Genomic DNA, 7,415 nt, shown 5'->3' on the forward strand with positions numbered 1-7,415 from the left:
GGCGTGATGCCCGGGGTCCTCAAATGCATAGGGGCTCCCGCCTCCGGGCCTTAGCTCCCGGCCATGCCTGGAGCTGGGGCTGCATGCTTGCCCCTGGTGCTCCCAGGTCTTTGTGTAAAGGTCCCCGTCCCCCAAGCACCCCGCCCACACCCCCAGGCTGCCTCCCGTTTCATTCTCCTCCGTAGCGCCAGACCCTTCGTCCATGCGTCGTGTGCCCTGCTCGCTTGCTGCCTGCTCACCCCGCCCAGCCCCCTGCACCAGGGCAGGACGCAGCCTGGTCCCGCAAAGCAGGTGCTTGGTCAACTGCTCAGTGAACTGGGCTTGAAAGGAGGTTCCCTGGCTCTCCCGGGAGGAAGGTGAGAGGGTCTCACCGAGTGTCTGCGGCCTCTGTGCTCCAATCGGATCCAAGACGGGGTGTTGCCGCCCCAGGGAGAGAAGGAAGCAGGAAGTGGCCGCTTCTAGACCGCCCCAGTCCCTCCAGCCCATCAGCCATGTGGGGCCCATCCAGGTGAGGCCGCCTCGCAGGAGGGAGGGTGGTCCTGGGGAAGGACGTGGTGAGTGGCCAGCGGGGGACACTGAGTGGACGCTGAGTGAATGCAGAGTGGACGTGGAGTGGACACAGGGTGGACACGGAGTGGACACTGAGTGGACGCTGGGTGGACCCAGAGTGGACATAGACTGGACATGGAGTGGACACAGAGTGGATGCTGGGTGGACACGGAGTGGACATTGACTGGGCGTGGAGTGGACACAGTGGACACGGAGTGGACATGGAATGGATGCTGTGTGGACACGGAGTGGACATGGACTGGACATGGAGTGGATGCTGGGTGGACGCGGAGTGGACGTGGAGTGGACGCTGTGTGGACACAGAGTGGACATGGACTGGACGTGGAATGGACACAGAGTGGACATGCAGTGGACGCTGTGTGGACTCGGAGTAGACACGGAGTGGACACTGGGTGGACGTGGAGCGGACACAGAGTGGATGTGGAGTGGACGCTGGGTGGACACGGCGTGGACATGGAGTGGACCTGGAGTGGACGCATCGTGGACCCCAGGACCCGAGTTCGGGATCCGCCCTGCACCCAGCACCAATGTCCCCACATCTCCCGATTCTCCTCTACCAAGTGGATGCGGCATCCCCTCGCTCCGCCGCGGTGGGGTCTGCAGTGAGGGGCCCCCAGGACCGGCAGCACAGTGAAGCATCTAGTTAGTGACAGATGCTCGGAGCTCTGTGCCCTCTGGCTGGGTCCTGGGAGCCTGCGCCCCAAAGCCAGCCCTCCCCGCTCAGGCCCCTCTGGGAGCATCTGTTCCCCATTACGGGGGGTGGGGGGCTGGCGGGACTGTGGACGCAGCCCGTGATCTCACCACTGGAGGGTGGAGGAGAGGGGCTCCCCACCCCACCCACAGGCTGAAGCAATCATCATTCCTGGCGCTTCTGTAACACCTTGCCGAGACCTGCCTGCCCCTACCCTCTCCCTCGGTCCCTGTCTCCTCCTTCCCGCCCAGCTCTCCCTGCTGGTGGGCGGCCCCCAGGCCTGGTGGGGAGCGGGGTTGGGAGGGCGGCTGGGGGTTCCTACCTGGGAGCCTCTGTCCTGGAGACAAGGCTGGAGAGAGAGGGGCTTTACCCCGTGCTCTCGCGGGAACTCAGCTTTCCCTTCGATAAAGCAGGAAATGTGCCACCAGCTGCCCTGGAAGCCTCGCACAGTCAAGATGGTCATCAGAGCTGTGTCCCTGCCGGAGCTCCCTTCCTGCCTCTCACCACCCAGCTCTCACTTTACGTGTCCCCCACACCAACTTTGTATCCACTGGTGCTTTTCCCTAACTTCCCAGTGGATGGCTGACCAGATTCAGCTTGCATGCCTCCGAGGATGGTGAGCTCACTACCTCTCAAGTTCGCCCTTTCCACACAAAGGTGTGTGTGGGCCATTATCTGCCTCCCTAGAAGCTCCACGTACCAACTCTAGCTGTGTCCCCATGACAGAGCCCACAGACAGGCTTGAGCCCCCTCGTCCGCCTGGCAGCTCTTTGGAAGAGCGATAGCCGTGACCCCTCCCCAGGACCTTCTGTCCCCTTGGCCCCCCCGGTGACGGGGCACGTTGGCCTCTACACCCTCACCTCCCCTGGCTGTGCTCTGGTTCCACAGAAGATGCCGCAGGGAAAAAGCAGAACAAAATCGAATATTTCCCATAGCAAGTTAGCACAAAGACACCACGCCGCCCTTTCCGATGGAGTTGTCCAGTGCGTTAGAATATTCTAGAACCCCAGGAACGGGTGACGAGGTGGCTGGTGCGGTCCCCATGGGGTCTGGACCAGGACTGCGTATCTTCAAGCATTCGTTCATTCGTTCATTCATTCATGCACTGCTGCTCAGCAAGTTACCTGTTGTGAGTGTAATTCCAGACACGATCAAACGCTTGGGGGAGCCCAAAGCTAACTGCATTCTTCGTGGGGCACTGTCTCCTTAGCTGAGTGGATAGGTCTGAGCAGTTAATGCCATAAAAAAAAAAAAAATCGTCTTTCTATTCCTGAGCATACTTGCCAGCTTAATGGGGGTGGTAAGTGGCTTGTGGCTGGTCACCATGCAGAGGAGAGCAGAGCTGAAAAAGCCAGCACGCTGCTTCGATTCTCCCGTTTACCCACAAAGAAATCCATCACCCACTACGCAGAATTTACCAAAGTTTCTTGCCAAGACCTTTGCTCTTAAAACGCTGGGGGGTATCTGTGGTGGTGGGGGGAGGCTCCTTTTCCTGCCACTGACGGTGGTCATCATGGAAAATCCACATTTCACTCACACGCCATCCCAAGGAGAGTAGCTCGTGCCAGGAGGTCAGGCGTGTGGACCTGTCTGTGATGGGCTGGGCCGTGTCCCCCAGATCGTAACCCCAGGACCCCAGAAGGTGACCTTACTTGGAAGTGGGGTTGCTGCAGATGTCTGGAGTTACTGAGGGCCCGGGCGGGGGGTGCTGGGCAGATGCTGTGGGCGCCTCACCCACTTCTCAGAGCACATGTGAGCATGCGGAACGCAGCTGCCATCCGGCTCGGCCAGAGACGCTGAAGGCGTGTGTGCAGCGTGAGCGAGGTCACTATGAGGAATCCAGCTCGTGGTTAGAATAATCTGACCATGGAGACTAATCGACCACAAATTCTTCAGGAGAAAGGGACCCCAAGACACCGCCTGCTTTTCAGCAGTGAGTGGAGCGGCTCCAGGGGCTTCTTTTGGAATTTAGGTGCCTGCAGTCAAGTTCCAAAACAGTGCCAGTGGCAAGGTGAGGGGGGGGTCTCTCCAGTCCCCAGCCCACCCAGAGCCCTCGAGCTGCCCCGATTTCCCCTCCCACAGTCTCTACGGCCCTAGTGGTCTGCCTCCCAGCTTCCCCGGCTGGGGTCCCCGAGCCCGCCTAAGGGGGCTCTGACCACACGCCCCTCCTGCCCCAAGCCCTCAGAGGCCAGCCCTGCCCTGCGCACCTCAGCTGTGGTCCCCACCCCGCAGTGGGATTCCGGGCCACGCAGCCTCCTTCTTTGCCCTCGCCCCTTTCCTGGGCCCTTGACGTTCTCAGGTTGGGGCCTCAGGGGTCCCGGCTGTGGGAGTCGGGTGTGGTGCCCCGGGCCGGCCCAGAGAAGCCGTGGTTTGTAATAAAACCGCCTCCATGTGTGTGTCTCTGAGGTGAATCATTTTCACCTGGAGCTGAATGGAGACCAGGCCTCCCCTCAGTGACACCCACTGAGGACCGTCCAGGAGGGGACCGCTCAGAGGCCCAGGGCAGCTGGGACACGGGAGGCAGGGCGGTCCTGTGGTCAGTGCCCTGCATCTGGAGCCAGACCAGGGTTTCCATCCCAGCTCTGCTGCTTCCGGACTGCGTGAGCCAGCAGAGCCACAGTGCCCGTCTGGGCTTCAGTTCCTGCCTCTGTAAAAGACCAGCACTCAGGGTGAGAGGACCGAGCAAGGGCAGTGCTCAGGGCAGGACCCCATGGCCAGAACCTGCCCCAGGGGAGCGGTGCCCACGCGCAGCATTCCAGGGCGTCAGGGCAAGAGGAAGGAGGGTGACCGAGGGGCAGGGCTGTAGCTGGACACGTGCCCACGGCCAGGGCTCTCCTCTGTGTCCAGAGGGCCCGCCTCCAGGTCCAGGGGGCCCTCCTGTGTCCAAGGGCCCTCCTCCATGTTCAGGGGACCCTCCTGTGTCCAGGGGGCCCTCCTCCGTGTCCAGGGGGCTGCCTCCGTGTCCAGAAGGCCCACCTCCGCATCCAGGGGACCTCCCCCGTGTCCAGGGGACCCTCCGTGTCCAAGGGGCCTCAGAACTGCTGCTGAGGCCATGGGAACACACTCTCCATCCTCCGGTCCTACTGTGTGCTGGGCCCTGCCTGGCCGCACGGGGATATTGCCCTGGGGACCCACAGGGGTGACGAGGACTCGACCGTGTGGACCCAGACCTTCCAGCCAAGAAAGTCAGTGTGAGCCCACAGCCCAGGGCCACCCTAGGACAGGCCAGGGCTCCCGAGAAGGGCCGCTGGGGATGGGGGGCTTCTGGCCTTCTGATGGGGGGAGGGAGGGGGACTGGGAGGGTGGGGTGGGTTGGGGAGTGCTGACCTGGTGCCAGAACTTTCCACATCGGGTTCTGGTCTGCTAGAGCAGCCGTCCCCAAACTCCAGGATCTGACGCCTGACGATGAGGTGATGCTGATGTAACAGAAATAAAGTGCACAATAGAGGTAACCTGCTGGACCCATCCTGAGCCATCCCCTCTCCGGTCGGTGCAAATTTGTCTTCCCTGAAACTGGGGACCGCTGTTAGGGGCTGGCTGCACGTGACCCACCCAGCCCACTGTCCCCCAGCCCAGAGCCTGGCCTCGGTGCTCTCCTGTCTCCTCCACGGCCCGCCCCGTCTTCCTGAAAAGGGTGAGCACCCTGCTCCTGGAAGGCGCCAGCTCCAGCTCCAGGGGCCAGCGCCCTTCTCAAGTCCGTGCGGGTCCCCCCTGCGCCCACCCCTGCACCAGCCCACCGCCTGCCTCTGCTTCTGGGGACTTTCAGCGGAGGATGAACAGGTCACACCGGTGTTTCCTGGCTGGGTGACAGGTGGCTCAGCCTGCATTAATCAGGCCACCACCAAGTCTCCGGGTCTGACACTCCATTAAGGAAGTGGGCGGTGTGTGTGGCCATGTGTGAGGTACCTTCGGACACAGGGGTAGAGGGGGCCCGGGTGGATGGGCTGGAGGCCTCCGGGCCCCTGGACACACGTGGGCCTCCTGGAGGTTCCTGCAGGCGCAGAGGCCACAGGCTGGCAGAACCTGTGCATTTGGCCACTGTGGTGGGAAGTGGCCTTAGGGGCCTGAGGGTGTCCTCTGAGCCCCCAGGCCCCTGCCGTCTGGGCCTGGGCAGAGCCTCGGGGTGCAGGGTCACAGCAGAGAGAGAGCCGAGGACATCCTCCAGGACTTGCTGGGACGTGCCGCGCGCATGTCCTGTGCCCAGCACTTCACCGTGCGCAGAGCCGGGAGACGGGCTCGCCTGCCTGCCACTGGGGGCTGGGCCCCGGGCTCATTCGTCCAGGTGGTTCGATCAAGCCGGCCCTTCCCCCGTGACCTGCAGGCTCAGAGCTGGCCCCCGGGGGCGGCACCACCACCTGGGGTCCCGCCGGCCCTGCTGAGGAGTCTGTTCACTCATGCCTGAATTCACTGGCCCCCAGGTCAGGTCACTGACTCAGCTTCCCCGAGTCTCGGGCTCCGTCCTGAGACACAGCACGGTTCCAAGCTTCACGTTTGCTGCGGAGATCAGCTGGGTCAGTGCCTAAAGGACATGCAGCCTCCCTGGGACACGGCTGGTGGTCAGGGAGGGAAGGCCGGAGTCCTACAGGGTCTCCTCGCCAGCCCCCAGCCCTCTGGGCCCTGGCCCCTGCCCGGCCAGGGACCCAGTCCTCCCAGCGAACCGTCACGGGGCGATTGCTGTGTGTGGCTGGGGCTCTGAGCTGGGGCTTGCTCACCCTCCAGGGGACAGGGAGGGACAGGGTATATGGGAGGCCCTGTGTCCGCCCAGGTCAGAGGGCTGGGGACCCGTATCAGTGGTCCCAGGGCTGGATGGAGGGAGAGACCCACAGAAAGACCCGGAGACAGACAGACGGGCAAATTGTGGGATAGAAGTTGAGCGAAGACGGGAGTGAGGAGGGAGTGAAATTCTCCCGGGGTGGGGTGAGGAGGCCTGCCCCCTCCTTCAGCCCCTCGGCTCCTGAGTGCCTCCTCCTGACTGGGGGGTCGAAGGGACAAGATCTGTCCCAGGAGGCCCCCCTGCCCCAGGTCAGTGGCTTTGCAGGGGTTCCTGGGGCGCCTCCGGCAGGAGACACGGAACACCCGCGCCTGTGGCCCGATGGCGCCACCTCGTGGGCTTCCCACGAACTTCAGCCTCGAAGCAAGCCCGGATGGTGGACGAGTCCCTGCCAGGGAGGGGCCCACGCTGGGACCCCACTTCCCGGCCCCACTCCCCAGGGCGCTTTCTCAGCTGGTGGGGTCTGCACCTGTGAGACCACCACACAGGGCTGAAGGGCAATGAAAACACAGGACATCCTCTAAGGGTGAATTTCAGATGAACAAGGATGCTTCCTTAGTGGGATTCTCTCCTAAACGTTAGGGGCATTAGGGGCCTGTATCTGACTCTTTGCGACCCCATGGACTTTAGCCCACCAGACTCCTCCGTCCATGGGATTTCCCAGGCAAGAGTACTAGAGAGGGTTGCCATCTCCTCCTCCAAAACATTCAGTTCAGTTCAGATCAGTCGCTCAGTCGTGTCCGACTCTTTGTGACCCCATGAATCGCAGCACGCCAGGCCTCCCTGTCCATCACCAACTCCCGGAGTTCACTCAGACTCATGTCCATCGAGTCAGTGATGCCATCCAGCCATCTCATCCTCTGCCGTCCCCATCTCCTCCTGCCCCCCAATCCCTCCCAGTATCAGAGTCTTGTCCAATGAGTCAACTCTTCGCATGAGGTGGCCAAAGTACTGGAGTCTCAGCTTTAGCATCGTTCCTTCCAAAGAACACCCAGGACTGATCTCCTTTAGAATGGACTGGTTGGATCTCCTTGCAGTCCAAGGGACTCTCAAGAGTCTTCTCCAACACCAGAGTTCAAAAGCATCAATTCTTCGGCGCTCAGCCTTCTTCACAGTCCAACTCTCACATCCATACATGACTACTGGAAAAACCATAGCCTTGACTAGATGGACCTTTGTTGGCAAAGTAATGTCTCTGCTTTTGAATATGCTATCTAGGTTGGTCATAACTTTCCTTCCAAGGAGTAAGCGTCTTTTAATTTCATGGCTGCAGTCACCATCTGCAGTGATTTTGGAGCCCCCCAAAATAAAGTCAGCCACTGTTTCCACTGTTTCCCCATCTATTTGCCATGAAGTGATGGGACCAGATGCCATGATCTTCGT

The sequence above is a fragment of the Bos mutus genome, chromosome 6, assembly GCF_027580195.1.
Source record: "Bos mutus isolate GX-2022 chromosome 6, NWIPB_WYAK_1.1, whole genome shotgun sequence".
In the NCBI taxonomy this organism is placed as follows: Eukaryota; Metazoa; Chordata; class Mammalia; order Artiodactyla; family Bovidae; genus Bos; species Bos mutus.